Raw genomic sequence first — 17,915 nt, forward strand, 5'->3', positions numbered from 1 at the left:
GAGTTATAAGGGATGGAAAACAGCTGAGGGTCCGTTTGGCTCCGCCGCTCAGAGGGTGCCCGGCGCCCTGCAAGGCCCCGTCCCAGGGGCTGCCGGAAAGCCGTGCCTGGGGACCCCCTCCCACCCCGGGCTGAGCCCCCGCTACCTTTGCTGCTTGTCCAGGGCGTCCAGGTCTCCGCTTCTGCGCGCCAGACAGCGCTCCACCTCCGTGGCGTCGCCCTTGACAGCCGCCTTGTGGATCTTCTGCAGTTCGGAGTCCCGGATTCGGTACCCGGAACCCGTGTAGACGTGGTCTATGGAGCCCAGGACCGTCTGGCTCCTGCGGCTCCCGAAGCCGAAAAACTTCATGGTGGTGACTTCTCAGACCCCCAACCACCGGCTCTTGAGAGGGGGCAGCTCCCTGTCACCTTTTCACCTCCCCCCCCGCCCCCGCCGACCCAGCCCCAAATCCCCTATCCAACCCCAAATCCCCGATCCAACCCCAAATCCGCGATCCAACCACCAATCCGCGATCCCAAATCTATTATCTAATCCAAAATCCGCGATCCAGCCCGGTCCACCACAGCCTTCAGCAGCGACACTCGCAGCCTCCGACCTCTCAGACCGAGTGAGCCTGGCAAAGCCGTTGGGCGCGCGCCTGCACCGCGGTGGCCGCCGGGCTCCCGGAAGTCGCTGGGAAGCGGCACGCGCTGGCAGGTGGGGCTGCAGCTGCGGGCGGGCGCTGCTGGGCTCGCCGGTTCTACTGGGCTCGCCTGGCGGCCCCAGAATCGCACGCGCGCAGCCAGCCCGGCCTGAGGAGGAGGGCCTGTCTGCCCTTGCGGCCCGCCCTGCTTCTCCTCGGAAGGGAGATCGGGTGCTGGCAAGGGCACTTCGCGGCCACCGGAGTGTCCTTCAGGCACCCCCCCCCCCGACAGCGCCCCTAACCCGCCGCCCGCTGTTGGCCCCGGGATGGCGCCCCTAACACCCTCCCCTCGCCGCTGCAGCGTAGAACCCAATAGCGCCCCCAACCCGTCCCCGCCTCAGACGCTGCAGCACCAGATAACTCCCCCAACCTGCCCCCTGCCGTGGGCAATGCAGCCACGGATTGGACCCGCAACCAACACCCCTGCCGCGGGCAGTGACGCCCCAGAAAGCGCTGCAACCTGATCCCCGCCGTGAATAGTGCAGCCAGGGATCCTTAAGGCCCCCAACCCGCTCCCCACGATGGGCAATGCAGTCCCAGATAGCGGATAGCACCCCCAACCATTCCCCAGCCGCGGGGTATGATGCCCTGGATAGCGCACCCAACCCGCACCCCCCGTGGACGACTTAGCCCCCGACAGCTCCCCTAACCCGTATGCCACTACCGAGAATATGGTCCCGATAGCGCACCAAACCTGATCCCCGCCACAGGCAGTGCAGCAGCTGATAGCTCCCCTAACTCGCTCCCATTGACCACAGTACAGCCCCTTAATGGTGGCCACAACCCACCACACCTCCCCACCCGCCACTGGTGGGGTATCGCCCCCAAACTGTCCCTTGCCGCTGGCAGTGTAGCCCCCAATAGCGCACCCAACGCCCCCCTCTATCATGAGCAGTCTGGCCCGCCACAGCGCCCGAAACCACCCCCTCCAATCACCTCCCTGTAACCCCCTTTCCCGCCCCCCACCCACCTGCAGTGTATCACCGGATACTGCCCCTAACCTGTCCCCTGCCATATCCCTGCCATGCATGGTGTCTCATTGCGGTTTTGATTTGCATTTCTCAAATGAACAGTGATGTTGAGTTTTTTCATATGATTGTTGGCTGCATAAATGTCTTTTTTTGAAAAGTGTCTGTGTGTCTCCTTTGCCCACTTTTTTGGTAACCTTCAACTTTCATAGATTTTAGCAACATAGAAAATAGTCCTGCACAATAGAAAAATAATAACAGTGGCTGCACAGGTTGCATGACTACCATCAGGCACAGAAGCCTTTTAAAGTACATTACGTATCTTATCTCACTTAATTCTCTTGACAACCTCGTGGGGTAGGTACTATTACTAAGGCCAGGTGACTAGAAAGAAATAAAATTAAAATGCTATTGAACAAGTTCTTAAAATCTCAAAGGAGTAAGAATGACTTTTTTCTTTAAATGGTCCTTTCTGGAATTCCATAGTGAAAATAAGAATCATTCATTTTATTAACATTTATTGAGCCAATAACAAGAAAGCACATTAATAAGGATATTACGTGTATTATTTAATTTTCGTAACAAGCCTATGAGTTAAAAATTACTATTATTTTTATTTTACTGATGAGGGAACTGAGGTTTAGTGAGGTTGAGTAACTAACTGTCCACTCAAATAGTAAGAAACAGAACCAAAACTCAACGTCCTCCTTGTGTCAGTTTGTTTACAAAGTTTTATGATATATTTTTAAAGGCTCTATTCTTTACAGAAGAGTGCACGTCCTTTAAAAATTCATGCGCATCCTATTGTGCAAAAGTTTCCTTAGGTATACAGCGATAAGTGGTACTGACAGATCACAGGAAATACGCATGTTCAACTTCACTATGAAATGCCAATCTGCATTCCGCAGAAGTGTTACAATTTACAACCTCATCAAAAGTGAAGGAGAGTTTCTGTGGCCCCACATTCTTGCCAGCACCTGATACATTCTCATAGTTCAATTTTCTCTAATTTTATAGTTTTAATTTTCTTTGCCCTGGTTAATGAGATTGAATATCTTTTCAAATATTGATAGAACATTTTTGTTTTGTCATCTTTGAAGTTTGTGCTCATTGACTTTTTTTTTCATTTGTCTATTGGGTTTTCTTTTCCTTTTTTTTTTCTTTTTTGATTCACAGAAGTATCTAGATACACTACACACTAACCCTTTTTTGTTTACATGTATTGCAAATATCTCCTCCAAGTTTGTAGCATTTTTTATTCAGTCTCTTTATGGTACCTTTTAAGAAAGAGAGATCATTGGATATTTTCCTTTATGTTTTGTGCTTTTTGTATCCATTTAAAGAAATCTTTCTCTACTAAGAGGTCCATCAGTTGCAAGGTTTTCTTCTAAACGGATATTATAATTTTTCCTTTTATCTTCCTGAATTTGGTTTGCATGTGGATGTGAAGTAGAGATCTATGATATATATTTTCAGAGCCCCACCCATACTCCTTAGCCCCTCCCAGATCTCTCCCAGAGCTCACCCAGAACTTTAGGGAAGAAGAACTCTACATTTGGTTTTCTACCTTAGGCATCTGATTGAGGGTATTCTCCGGCTACTGAGGCAGGTTTGGCTCATACACAGAACTGTCTGGAAAAGGACCAAAGTCCCAAGAGTGACCATCAGCCTAAGAAAGAAAAGTATCCCAACTTCTTCCTATGTATGAAGTTCCCCACAATGCTAACCAACCTCATTCAGCACAGTGATAACCAACTTTCAACATACATGTCTTCACCCCCGAATGGGACAATTGTAAGGTACTTTTTACAGTGTCTCGGAGATTCAGAGTAGACTTGAGCCCTTGTTCTCCACAATGGTAACCAACTTATTAACATATATTTTATTATTTTTCCCTCCTCTAATTTATTTCCTCACTCACTGACTTGCTTCCTGAGATCACCTACCAAATAAATATTTTTATTTGAATTATTGGTTCAATTTTGATTATTGCAGTAACCCAAAATGTTCTAGAAAGCAAACTTTCATGATGAGATACTCTAACTAGGTTACTTGCCAGTCAGATGGCAAAGGGTTTTCATTGCTACAATAAATGGGATGGTAATGAACACTTTTATGCTTCAGTATCGCTTTACTGAGACTCTCACCTATGGTGGACTGAGAGGAAGCACAGGTAAAAGAGAAAACACTGACATATACATATATATATATATATAATATATATGCATTCTACAGAAGTTCTACAATTTGCACACACACACGTGTGTGTATGTCTGTGAGGAGTGATGTTGGCTGGGTTTTTCAACTACAGTGGAAGGATGAAAAGAAACAAAAAACAGGCTCATGTCACCCAAATATTAGCTTAGGGCCTGCTATGAAAGAAGAAGGCCTCTACTGTGTCTTTAAAGAGACTCTTACCTCCTGCAGCCAGAAGGCAGAATATGCTGAAAATCAGGATTAATATTTGTTTGTAAGGATGCTAGGAGTTAAGAAGCAGCTGAATTAATAGCCATTGCAAGTCTTCTATGTCAAAAATAGAGACGAGTCTCAGAGGGAGATATCTGAGCTCCTAGATTGCTCTGAGTGCTATGGGCCAGCAGAAGAAGACCCCTCTCCCTTGCTAGAGAAGAGCAGATTCCGTAATTTCAAAACCACAGAAAGCTGATGATTCACAAGATGAGTTTGTTCTCCTCAATACAAAACAATTAAATAAAATTCAATGATACAGTAAATTCAATGTCTCACCTTATTGATTATATCTGGGTTCCTGGAGCCAGTCCAGATACACTGCTAGAATGGCACCTTGCTGCTTGGAAATGATGCTTCCACATCAGTAGCTCTCAAAGTGTGGTCTACAAATCCCTACATGTCTTACAAACCTTTCTGGGACTCCACAAGGTCAAACGATTTTCAAACTGAGATGTTTTTTGCCTATTCTGCTTGGTTGACATTTCCACTGAGAGTAGCAAAGCAATGGTGTATTAAATTTCTGGTGCCTTAGCAAAAAAGTTAAAGCAGTGGCACCACACTGCACTAATATTCCTCACTGCCAATTTTTAAGGTCAGTTTTTCTAGGGTTTTATTTCATGAAGCAGTTGAAATCATTATTAATTTTTAAAATTGATCCTTGGGAACATGTCTTTTTATTTTTTATTTTTTTATATTCAATGTGACAAAATAAGAAGTATGCATAGAGTTTTTACTGCATACCAAAGTATGAGAGTTTTATCAAGGGAAAGCACTTCTGAAATTATTTCAAAATTATTTCCATAAAGGGGCTGAACAAGCCTCTTTAATGGAACAACATTTTGCCTTGAAATAACAATTGACAGGCATATAGTGGTTATTCGGACTTGGTTATTTGGCAGTCATTTTCCCAAAAATGAACGAAGTAAGCCTGCCACATCAAAGAAAACAACTGATAGTATTTGTGACCAATGATAACATTGGAGGCTTCAAGTAAAAATTAGAACTGTGGCAAACTTCTATGTTACACCTTGAATTTGACCCACTTCTCAGTACTTAAAGACTTTTTAATAAGACCGGTGATTTTATTAAATAATGTGACTTTTAAATATTGTACAATGGAATACATCAACATTTTGAAGATCCATATAACTCAGTGAGCTAATATTTTCCAAATGTGTGATGTTACAAGACCATGCATAGCTAAAGAATTTATTTAAGGTGCGTGATAGACCAGTGAATTTTAATCCAGCAGAAGATGAAAAGTTCATGGAAATTATTTCAGATTCCCTATCACAACTGTGCTTTAAGAAACTACTACTTGCCATGTTTCTGTGTAGTATTGAAGAATATTCACAACTATTTGAAAAGGCTATTATAGTATTCTTCCCTTTTCCAACTACATATTTTGTGAAGCTTGATTTTCTACATATATGTCAGCCAGAACAGCATTTAAGTACATACTGAATCCAAAAACAGAAAAATCTAGCTATTTTCTGTTGAGTTTGGATCAAAAGACTTGCAAAACGCAAATGAATGCCACTGTTCTCATTTCTATTTTATATTTAAAATTTGTCATAAAAATATATTAGATAAAATACATAAGCTTTACAGAAATGGAGTGCTCGCTTCAGCAGCACATATACTAAAATTGGAACAATACAGAGGTTAGCATGGTCCCTGCATAAGGATGGCATGCAAATTGGGGAGGTGTTCCATCTTTTTTTATTATTACAGTAGTCTGTATTACTTCATATCCAAAAAATAATGATCAGTATGAAGAATGGGATGAACTAATCAATACTGTGATTGAAGACAACAGCATTATTTGCCTGGGAAACTAAAGACAAAACAACTGGAAAACTATTAAAATTGTTGAATGAGTCAATTTGCTACTTATGGAATAAACATATACTGTATTCACAGTAACATATACTATATATTATGGAATTAAAATCACATTTCTGGCTGGGCACAGAGGCTCACGTCAATAATCCCAGCACTCTGGGAGGCCAAGGTGGGAGGATCACTGGAGCTCAGGAGTTCAAGACCAGCGTGGGCAACATAGTGAAATTTCCAAAGAATAGGACTAACTCCACGTGTAGCATCTACATGCGGACAAATATGAGTGTTTCCTGATTAAATAACCTAAGTGTCACCCCATGAATGCATGTATACAACTTTGTTGGATTTAAGGCTCCTCATCTCAACCCCACTGGAGGCAAACACTATAAATGTAAATTATTCAAGAAAGTCTCATCCAAATTAATTCACGTAAAACAAAAACAAAACAAGAAAAATTTGCCACATCAAGGTAATGCAATAAAATGTGTAACTACTGTCTTCATCAGTGACTCACTTACAAAGTAGATCTGAACTATGGATTACTACTACTTACTTTCATTAAAAAAAAGATGTGAGATATTTTTGTAAATTTTCTTTACCCAAAGGTTCACTGCAGCCATAAAAAAGAACAAAATCATGTCCTTTGCAGCAACATGATGCAGCTGGAAATCATCATTCTAAGCTAAACATTGGGTAAAGGTGGACATAAACATGGGTACAATAGATATAGGGAACTAACAGAGAGGAGAGGATGGGAAGGAGTGAAGGTTCAAAACTACCTGCTGGTGGCTGGGTACGGTGGCTCATGCCTATAATCCTAACACTTGGGGAGGCCGCAATGGGTGGATTGCTTGAGTCCAGGAGTTCGAGATCAGCCTGGGTAACAGGGCAAAACCCAGTCTCTACAAAAAATACAAAAATTAGCAGGGCATGGTGGCCCACCACTGTAGTCCCAGCTACCCAGGAGGCTGAGCTGGGAGGATCGACTGAGCCCAAGAGGTCAAAACTGCAGTGACCAGTGATTGCAACATTGCACTCCAGCCTGGGGAGCAGAGACCTACCCTGTCTCAAAACACTAAAACAAAACTACCTACTGGGTGCTATGCTTACTACCTGGGTGATGGGATCAATTGTACCCCAAACCTCATGTAATACACCCATGTAACAAACCTGCACACTATTATTATTGGGAGAAAAAGAGCTAACTTAGAAGAATATATATAGCTTGACCCAATTTGAGGAAAAATTTTACATTTGTTTATTTGTTGATAACAACTATCAATAAAGGACTAAAATTGTGTACTATTCGTTCATATAACTGAATACTACATAGCTATTAAAATTAATGAAGTAAGGCAGGTGCAGGGGCTCACACTTGTAATCCCAGCTACTCAGGAAGCTGAGGCTCAAGAATCACTTGAAACTGGGAGATGGAGGTTGCAGTGAGCCAAGATTGTGCCACTGCACTATACAGCCTGGGTGACAGAGCAAGACTGTTTCAAATAATAATAATAATAATACACATGTATCAACATAAATGTCATTTTTCAAATTATAGAATGTATGTACTAAAATATCACATAAATTTGAAACACAATACTACATGTTAAATATATTTAAATATTTGTAGGAAGAATATAAGTGCATGAAGCTAAAAAGATAAATAACTTCTACATAAGAAAATAGGATCTAAGAGGATGACAAAAGGGACTCCAACCGTATGCATATTTTAATTTTTAAAAACAAATATAGGCCAGGCACAGTGGCTCACCCCTGTAATCCCAGCACTCTGGGGGGCCAAGAAGGGCAGATCCCTTGAGGTCAGTTCGAGACAAGCCTGGACAACATAGGAAACTAAAAATATAAAAATTAGCCGGGAGTGGTGACGAGCTCATGTAATCCCAGCTACTCAAAAGGCCGAGGCATGAGAATCGCTTGAACCTGGGAGGTGGAGGATGCAGTGAGCAGATATTTTGCCACTGCACACCAGCCTGGGCAACAGAGTGAGACCCCATGTCAAAAATAAATAAATAAATAAAAACATATATAAATACATCTTTGAAGCAAATCTGACAAGATGTCAGCATCTATTAAATCTACTGAATGGGCCGGGCGCAGTGGCTCATGCCTGTAATACCAGCACTTAGGGAGACCAAGGCAGGCAGATCACGAGGTCAAGAGATGGAGACCATCCTGGCCAACATGGTGAAACCCCGTCTCTACTAAAAATACAAAAATTAGCTGGTCGTGGTGATGTGTGCCTGTAGTCCCAGCTACTCGGGAGGCTGAGGCAAGAGAATCGCTTGAACCCAGGAGGCAGAGGTTACAGTGAGCCAAAATTGCACCACTGCACTCCAGCCTGGGCAACAGAGTGAGACTCCATCTTAAAAAAAAAAGAAAAGAAAAGAAAAGAAAAAGAAAAAAATCTACTAGTACATGGTGTTTGTTAAATTATTCTCCATTATTTTTCTAAATTTTTGAAATATTTAAATTTTACTTTAAAAAATAAGCTGAGGTTGTGGGATTCAGAGACAGATTCTATATGAGATTTGTAGATTCTGTATGGGATTTGTGTGTGTGTATTTGACAAGCCTGTTATTCTGTACTATAAAATTTCTAACTAAAAAATATACATATTATTAGGTTGGTGCAAACGTAACTGCAGTTTTTGCATTGTTGAAATTTGCTATTTGATACTGGAATACGTTCTTAAATAAATGTGGTTATTTATACATCATTTTAATGCACATTTCTCACCTTTTTTTGCTAATAATGTATTATTTGGTTTTTTTTTTTAGACTATGGAAATTATGTTAGACAAAAAGCAAATTCAAGCAATTTTCTTGAGTTCAAAATGGGTCATAAAGCAGTGGAGACAACTCGCAACATCAACTACACATTTCGCCCAGGAACTGTGCGGTGGTGGTTGAAGAAGTGCTGCAAAGGAGACGACAGCCTTGAAGATGAGGAGTGTAGTGGCCGGCCAGAAGTTGTTGGCGATGACCAGTTGAGAGCAATCATCGAAGCTGATCCTCTTACAACTACACGAGAAATTGTTAAAGAACTCAATGTCAACCATTCTACGCTTGTTCGGCAATTGAAGCAAATTGGAAGGGTGCAAAAGCTTTTTTTTTTTTTTGAGATGGAGTCTCACTCTATCACCTAGGCTGGAGGGCAGCGGCATAATCTGGGCTCACTACAACCTCTACTTTCCGGGTTCAAGCGATTCTCATGCCTCAGCCTCCCTAGTTGCTGGGACTACAGGTGACCACCACCAGGCCCAACTAATTTTTGTATTTTTAGTAGAGGTGGGGTTTCACCATGTTGGCCAGGCTGGTCTTGAACTCCTGGCCTCAACTGATCTGCCTGCCTTGGCCTCCCAAAGAGCTGAGATTACAGGCGTGAGCCACCATGCCCAGCCAATAGGTCAAAAAGCTTGATAAGTTGGTACCTCATGAGATGACCGAAAATTTTAAAAATCGTCATTTTTGAGTGTTGTCTTCTCTTATTCTACATAACAACGACGAACCATTTCTTGGTTGGATTGTGACGTGTGAAAAAAAGTGGATTTCATTCAACAACAGCGACGATCAGTGATGACCAGCTCAGTGACTAGACCAAGGTGCTCCAAAGCACTTCCCAAAACCAAACTTGCACGAAAAAGAGGTCAGGGTCACTGTCTGGTGGTCTGCTCCCAGTCTGATCCACTATAGCTTTCTGAATCCCAGTAAAACAAATACATCTGAGAAGTACGCTCAGCAAATCAATGAGATGCACCAAAAACTGCCAGGCCTGCAGCTGGCACTGGTCCACAGAAAGGGCCCAATTCTTCTCCACGACAACAACCGACAACACGTTGCACAACCAACATTTCAAAAGTTGAATGAACTGGGCTATGAAATTTTGCCTCATCCACCATATTCAAATGACCTCTCGCCAACTGACTACCACTTTTGCAAACATCTAGAAATTTTTTTGCAGGGAAAATGCTTCCACAACCAGCAGGATGCAGAAAATGCTTTCCAAGAGTTCACTGAATCCCGAAGCATGAATTTTTACACTACAGGAATAAACAAACTTCTTTCTCATTGGAAGAATGTGTTGATTGTAATGGTTCCTATTGTGATACATAGAGATGTGTTTGGGCCTAGTTATAGTGATTCAAAATTCACAATCCAAAACCATGATTAATTTTGCACCAACCTAACAGTACCTACAATTGTTACCTCAACTCCTCTTCAACTTTCTTTTTTTGAGATGGAGTCTCCCTCTGTCGCCCAGGCTGGAGTGCAGTGGCACAATCTCGGCTCACTGCAACCTCCACCTCCCAAGTTCAAGCGATTCTCCTGCCTCAGCCTCCCAAGTAGCTGGGATTACAGATGCCCAGCACCATGCCTGACTAATTTTTGTATTTTTAGTAGAGACAGGGTTTTGCCATGTTGCCTTGGCTGGTCTCAAACTCCTGACCTCATCTGCCCACCCTGGCCTCCCAAAGTACTGGGATTATAGGCATGAGCCGAGTCCAGCCTAATCTTACCCTTTAAAAGAATAAAGGCAGATAATAACGAATGTCTTAACCCAGAAATCTAACCTTTTTGAATGATGTTCTCCATTCACAGAAGCATTTAAAACGCTAAAATTGTGCAGTAAACTAAGAGCAAAAACCAACAAGCTCTAATCACTTAAATTCTCGAGGATATATGACACAGCTCTTCCTAAAATATCACCAGATGGGTATATAAACTTAGAATGGCTCAACACTCCCAGATGTATATTAACACCAAAACTCCAATAAGCCTATACTGTCATAATAAAAATCACTTGCCTAAATATCTTCCAATTCACATTAGATGTATTAATATAAACCATATCCCATCTGAGTTGCTACAACTCCACTTGCTATTTTAAAACACACCACAAGACTCTCACACACAAACAAACACACCCGATACAGAACCTGGGAGTTTGGGCTTAGTTCTCTGTTTACAGAGTTCATAGAAACTGATTTTTCTTAAGGTTTATTTCATAATTCTCAATCAGCTTATTAAGAAAAGAAAAACTAGATGGCTAAGTCCTCTTGTGTATAATTGTTATCAAATCCCAGAATGTCTTTAGTCATAGTGGAGTTCACAATGATAAAGTTCAAATCAGCTTACCTGCCCCATTGCTCCCATACTACTTCCTATAGCTGCCACTCCTCTTAGGAACTGGAGCCAGTTAACGACCCACTTTCTCAATGGTGCAATGGTGACTGTGACTTAAACCTTCACAAGACATCCAGTGAAAAATAAAGACTTTAAAATAGCAGTTTTTGGCTGAGTGTGGTGGCTCACACCTGTAATCCTCCCAGCACTTTGGGAGGCTGAGATGGGCGGATCACCTGAGGTCAGGAGTTCAAGACCTGTCTGGCCAACATAACAAAATCCCATCTCTACTAAGAAATACAAAAAATTAGCTGGCTGTGGTGGCTTGTGGCCTGTAGTCTCAGCTACTTGGGAGGCTGAGACATGAGAATCGCTTAAACCCGAGAGGCAGAGGTTGCAGTGAGCTGAGATCACACCACTGCACTCCAGCCTGGGTTACAGAGTGAGACTCCATCTCAAAAAATAAAATATAAAATAAAATAAAATCGTTTTTCCTACTTATAAAAGTAATACATGCTCATTGTAGAAAAATGGGAAACTATAAAAGAATAAGCAGCAAAAAAAAAACACATTATCCCACCAAGACAGAAATTAATCACTACTAATATTTCCATTCATGGCCATCCAGGGTCTCTTCTGTATATAAAAGTGTATTAGTTCATTTACCAAACAGGATTTTAAGTACTGCAGAACAAGGGGGAAGTAGCATACTAGTTCTTTGGAAGACTAATTTTCTTCAGTGTAAAGAAGTTACACTTACTGCTGAGTACGTCAACCATACGTACAGGAAACTGGAGAGAATGACAAAAGTGTGGGAAATCATACCTGCTCTTTTTCATTCACTCACAGCAAACCATAAAGTTCATGTTTTGGGAACCATTATGTACGCAAAGACCAACTAATGAGTATGTTTCCTTTATAAATAGCAGCCTACTAAATAAACAAATACATACTTACATATATACAAATATACAGTCTTGCCACAGGAGTTAACACACACAGTGAAAGGAATGACATTAAGAGTATTTTTTTGTCACCATGAAAGTATCTTAAGAGAAAGTAAAGGGATATGTGAAAGGTTGATCTAAAATTCATGACCTTTTCCACAAAAATATTTTCTGTGCACATAAGATGAAGGAACAATATAACTATGGAAAACATAACTGTTGATTTTATAATGCTATAACTTATTTACATGTGTAAATAAATATGCAGGAGTTTAAACAGTTAGTCCACAAATATTGATAGCTTACTCTGTACCAGGCAATGTATTAACTGCTAAGGAGCAAGGGAGAGAACAGCCACCAGTCTCTATTTCTGCAGAAGTTTCAGTCTACCTCTTCAAACATGATGTCAAACACTAGGCATGTGGCCTCAAGCAAGTCACAACAGTCCTGATTAAATGATGTTCTCAAATCCTTGTGATGATCTAAGAAGATACATGTGAAAATAACTTATAAATCATGTTACCTAAGGTAAAAAGAGATATGTAGCCTTTTGTGCAAAGCACTGTATATAGCAATCATCTTCACTATAAATTATCTCATTTCTCTTAACTGGCAAAAAAAAAATCACTCAAGTTGCCTAATATAATCTCTTTTCACAATCTCTAAGATTTTAATATTATCTTTCTCTGCCAATGACCCATATGAAATAACTGAAATTAATTTCCCCATGATGAGGGAGAAAAGACTCATTTTTTTCTAATCAAAAAGCCTTGTTTCCTGATTTCATAATTTATAGGAGTCAGGGGGCAGGCAGCCACAGATCAAAAGCAACTTATTCAAACTCCAGAAAAAAAATCTTTTAATCTAAGAATCATCATGGAAAGTTTGTTATAGGCTCAGGTTAATCCAAATAGAGTTAGTGACAGGTTAATTGTGGTACTTTGAAAGCAAAGGAGAGCAAGTAGCAATTATTCATCCCTTCACTCAGTCTCTAAGACCTAACCTCTTAAAAAACAGGGAGATATATATTATAGCCAAACTGCTTCCCAAAACATAATTTTTAAAAACATGCTCTACACAATATCAATTCTTCATATCTAAAAGAAATAGACTATTTACATTCCTTCTTATCCTACAATTTGTCCTTTTCAAATTCAGCCACCTCAACAATGCAAAAAGTATCAAACTGATGCTTTACATTTATTTTTGCCCCTATTGCAGATATGACTCTCAAGGGCATGGGACTTTTTTTTTTTTTTTTGAGACAGAGTCTCGTTCTGTCACCCAGGCTGGAGTGCAGTGGTGCAATCTCGGCTCACTGCAACCTCTGCCTCCCGGGTTCAAGAGATTATCCTGCCTCAGCCTCCCAAGTAGCTGGGACTACAAGCGCGTGCCACCACGTCCGGCTAGTTTTTTGTATTTTTAGTAGAGAGGGGTTTCAGCGTGTTAGCCAGGATGGTCTCTATCTCCTGACCTCATGATCCATCTGCCTCAGCCTCCCAAAGTGCTGGGATTACAGGCGTGAGCCACTGCACCTGGTCTAGCATGGGACATTTGAAGGCATTCATAATCCAACTAAACTGGACCATCTGCAAAACTAGTGAAATGCCCAAAAACAAGCATCTACAAATGCCAAATATTAAACCTGAAGAGTCTAAAACAGTAGTATCCAAAGCAAGTATAACATACCTCCAGGAGACCAGGCAAGGTGGCTCACACCTGGAATCCCAGCACTTTAGGAGGCCAAGGCAGGCGGATCACTTGAGGCTGGGAGTTCCAGACCAGCCTGGCCAAAATGGCAAAATCCCATGTCTACTAAAACATACAAAAATTAACCAGGCATGGTGGCACACACCTGTAATCCCAACTACTCGAGTGGCTGAGGCACAAGAATCACTTGAACCCAGGAGGCAGAGGTTGCACTGAGCCAAGATCACACCACTGCACACCAGCCTGGTAACAGAGCAAGACTCTTGTCTCAAAGACACACACACACATAAATACATACACACACACACACGCCTCCAGGTGTACCCAAGATGCTCCAGGGTAAAAAGGGAAAACATCTGAACTTTATTTTTAATTATCATGATCATCCTTGTTAATTTTTTGTTTGTATTTTACAAAGTCCACAATAATCAGTTACTATGTTTATTATTTGTAAATTGAATGTCTAAGGATTAAGAATTGATGCTCAATTTTTTCTTTGTCTCTTTTTTTCAAAGCAACAACATGAACTTGTATCATTTTTTTTTTCTGACTTCATTCTTCCCAGCCCATCAGTTTTTTTTTTTTTAAAGAGACAGGGCGTCACTATGTTGCCCAGGCTGGAGTACAGTGGCTATATTCATAATTCATATTCATATATTCATTCACTATAATCACAGTGAACTTTAGCCTTGAACTTCTGGCCTCAAACATCCTCCTGCCTCAGCCAACTATGTAGCTGGGACCACAGGACCATGTACCACACCTGCTTAATGCTCAAAATTTTTAGTGATGGGGTAAGCAACCAAAGTTTGGAGACCACTGGTCTACACGACTCATTTGTCACTGAACTTTCATTTTTATCAGCTCCCTCCCACAAGTTAAGCTACAGAAGTAAGTCCTGATGCTGAAAAAGAAACAGAAGAAAAACTGTTTCAAACTATTTTGAATCCCAACAACAAGCTAAAGATGACAAATCACTAGTAAGAATATATGGAATTGAATACTAATATGCTGTTGATGGGAATTTCAAATAGACATCCTATCTAAAGGGCACCTTGAGTATATCCAAATTTAAAACACACATACACTTTGACCTAATAAGCCCACTTTTTTTTTTTGTTTTCAGACTGAGTCTCACTCTGTTGCCCAAGCTGGACTGCAGTAGCTTAATCTCAGCTCACCGCCACCTCTGCCTCCTGAGTTCAAGTGATTCTCTGGACCTCAGCCTTCCAAGTAGCTGGAATTACAAAAGCCCACGACCACATCCGATTAGTTTTTGTATTTTTAGTAGAGACGGGGTTTCATTTTATTTTATTCATTTTATTTTATAATGGAACATGTCTAATTTTATGCTAAATTTATGCTGTAAGGACACCTTGCTACTCTGGAAAGGTTAAGAGGACACACAATGGGTAGTAGACCATACTCTATTAAAAAAAGAGCATATTTTGATACATGACTTTTATGACTCTACATTTTTAACTAAGGATAAAGAATCTGATGATTGATTAAATGATTTTTCAGTTGCTCATCAATGCCATCAGATGTCTTGAGTATACTGATGGGGACGACATTTGGAAGAAACGGAGGAGACCTGAATAATACTTCAGATGAAGCCTATTTCCACATCTTATTTTCCCTATCTCTGCAGCTCTGAATTTAATTATCTGTATTGTGAATCTGGGTGATCCACCTCAGAAGACATCAGGCAACTGGATGTCTGCACTTCCTTAGATTTCATGCTAGTGATTCTTAGCCTCTCTCCACCCCGACACTTTGATACTTCCTTGAAATTAGATTACATATGAGACAGAAACAAAGAATTCAGCTGTCATCATGACTCTTTCTCAGGAGCCACTGCATCTGTGTTCATGATGTGATGACTGTGCCACCTGCCTCCCTCTTCTTAAGGCCCTTCTTTATTCCTGGAGATGTGCTTACCACGAGATAGCTACAAACATATCATCTGCTTGCCCTGCCAGTTATAGCAATTATGAAAATAAATTTGCAGCATCATATATAGCCTGAGTATTCTCAAAAGATGTTCCTAACAGCTCTAATAACAAAGTAAGTTTTCCACAAAATAGCTGTACCTACATGCTCTCTGCTTATGCAAACTTATGTTTTAATTAATCTTAAAGCAAAACTTTTCCTAAAATTTCAGAACTGAAGTCTTTTGTCATTATATGAAGAAAGATACTGTATCTCATATTGTGAACTTCTCTATTTTAAGAAGTTTTCAGACATCAAGTCTACGTAATAAAATTAATTTAACAATTTGGAATATAATTTTATAAATAAAAAAGCTTTAAACTATATGTTACTAACACGTTTTTCTTCGAGTGTGGTTGCCCTTATAACTTTTTGGTAGTTCAATGAAAACCACTACTTGTGAGAAAACTGAAATAGACTAGGACATAGAAGATAGATAAACAGAGAAAAGGTAAATTAACTATTTGTGCCACATGGCAAAGAAAGTTTACAGTATGTAGTCATTATTGTACTTGGTTATAATTATATAACCAATAATGAATAATTTTAAATGCAATTTAGAATTCAAAATGTTTTATACTTGATATACGTTTCTGAAAGAAATATGAAATCTACCGAATGAGGGAGATACTTTATATGTGTAATTACTTACAAATGGAGAAAAGTTTTACAATAATTTTGATTATAAATTATAATCAAGAGATTCAGTAAGAGAAGCATTTTTTTCTTCCACAAACCACTTTAATTGTGTGCTCACCACCTACTTCAGAATCTAAGAGAACTCTGACACCTGTTTTTGGCACCCCATTGCCTTCTCATTAGTCTAACTCCAAGACCTTCCTCCAAGTAGTAGGCTCTGGTAATTCAGCAAAAGCAAGGCACTAACAGGCAAGTGTGAAGCCAAATGGCTCCGAGTAACATCCCTGACACCTTTTTGCCAGCTATTCACATGTATTTAATATATACCACTTCCCTGTGACTGTCTGCATCCTCTTCTACCAGCAATTCCTCCTGATTTATCCTTCCTCTCCAGCAATTCCTAATTTCTTTGCCTTTCCAGTAGATGTTGTGGCCTGACAGAACACCTTTGCTGGAGTTCTTTAAAGGCTAATTATAACCATAAGGAACAGGAAATAAGAAGCTATTCCTTGTAAGTTTGCTAATCTTATCTGTTCAGAGCAATAAAAGTTCCCCATCAAAGACTTATGAGGGGAGATTTCATTCCCCCAGCTTGCTATTCCTACTCTTTTTGCATTCTTAAGACAGGAGGCAAGTGCTTTACCTTCTCCTGGGAAAAGCTGAGGCTGAATATGCAAGTTGTCATGCAAATTTGCTGAAGATAATGAGAGGGTCACAAATTCAAAAACCCAGTTGCTCTAGGGCAGGGGGTTGGGAGGAGAGCCAATAAACAAAATGTGTGGTACAAATGCCTTTCAGGAAAGGGTGTGAAGGGTGCGGTGGATTTACCAGAAGCTTTTGCAATCAGCTTTGAAGTCTTCTGGAAAGGAAAAGTGTAGCCTTCCAGGGAAGCAGCCTGATGACATCTTCCATAAGGCTGATGTGTTGGGAAATAGCAACACATGAGCAAGAAGTCCCTTGAAAAATTTTCTTCCCTCCTTCTTCTTCTGGAACTGTTGGGAAACCAGGTAAGACCCAGGAGTCTGGTTTTTGAGAATGGCCCGGAATGAATTTTTAGTTTCCGGGTAGGAACAGAGAGCTCAGAAGGTTGTTCTTTCCTCCAAGGAAATCTGGCCATAGCTTTTTTCCTGTTCTATCCAGAGCTTGTGTGCTGGTGGATTAAATACATCTGTGCACAGGGCCAGGGTTCTGGCAAATAATCTCAGGGAGGATGGCAAAAGGAGAAGCAAAAGGGGATTGTTCCTCTACCTCACATCTTCTTTTCCCAAAGGAAACAGAATCTACTCACCAACAACAATCCCAACACCACAAAAGGGACATGGAAATAAATGTGCATGCAACTGGGACACATACCCTGTGTCACCTGCTACAAATGGAGCAGAAGTGGGAGAGAATTGAGCCACTGAGAGCCTAGGCCTTCTGAGCTGTAGCCTACTTCCAGAGGGCACAGGCTTCCTCACTGGTCTCTGGGTGGCCGAGTAATTCTACTTCCCTGACCTGGGAAGGATGCGGGAATAACCAG

General features: G+C 41.0%; 1 non-coding gene and 2 pseudogenes across 1 annotated transcript; 2 read left to right on the top strand and 1 right to left on the bottom strand.

Moving 5' to 3' along the window:
• LOC117974340 (putative ankyrin repeat domain-containing protein 20A2) overlaps positions 1-903 on the bottom strand; it is a 45,934-nt pseudogene extending 45,031 nt beyond the window's left edge.
• A 3,606-nt stretch (positions 904-4,509) lies between these two features.
• Positions 4,510-10,094, top strand: LOC129393741 (histone-lysine N-methyltransferase SETMAR-like; annotated as a pseudogene).
• On the top strand, positions 5,738-5,841 carry LOC112436960 (U6 spliceosomal RNA). Its single transcript, XR_003025623.1, has one exon. It is a non-coding gene; the product is annotated as a U6 spliceosomal RNA (small nuclear RNA).
• Positions 10,095-17,915: the final 7,821 nt, after the last annotated feature.

The sequence above is a fragment of the Pan paniscus genome, chromosome 14, assembly GCF_029289425.2.
Source record: "Pan paniscus chromosome 14, NHGRI_mPanPan1-v2.0_pri, whole genome shotgun sequence".
Classification (NCBI taxonomy): Eukaryota; Metazoa; Chordata; class Mammalia; order Primates; family Hominidae; genus Pan; species Pan paniscus.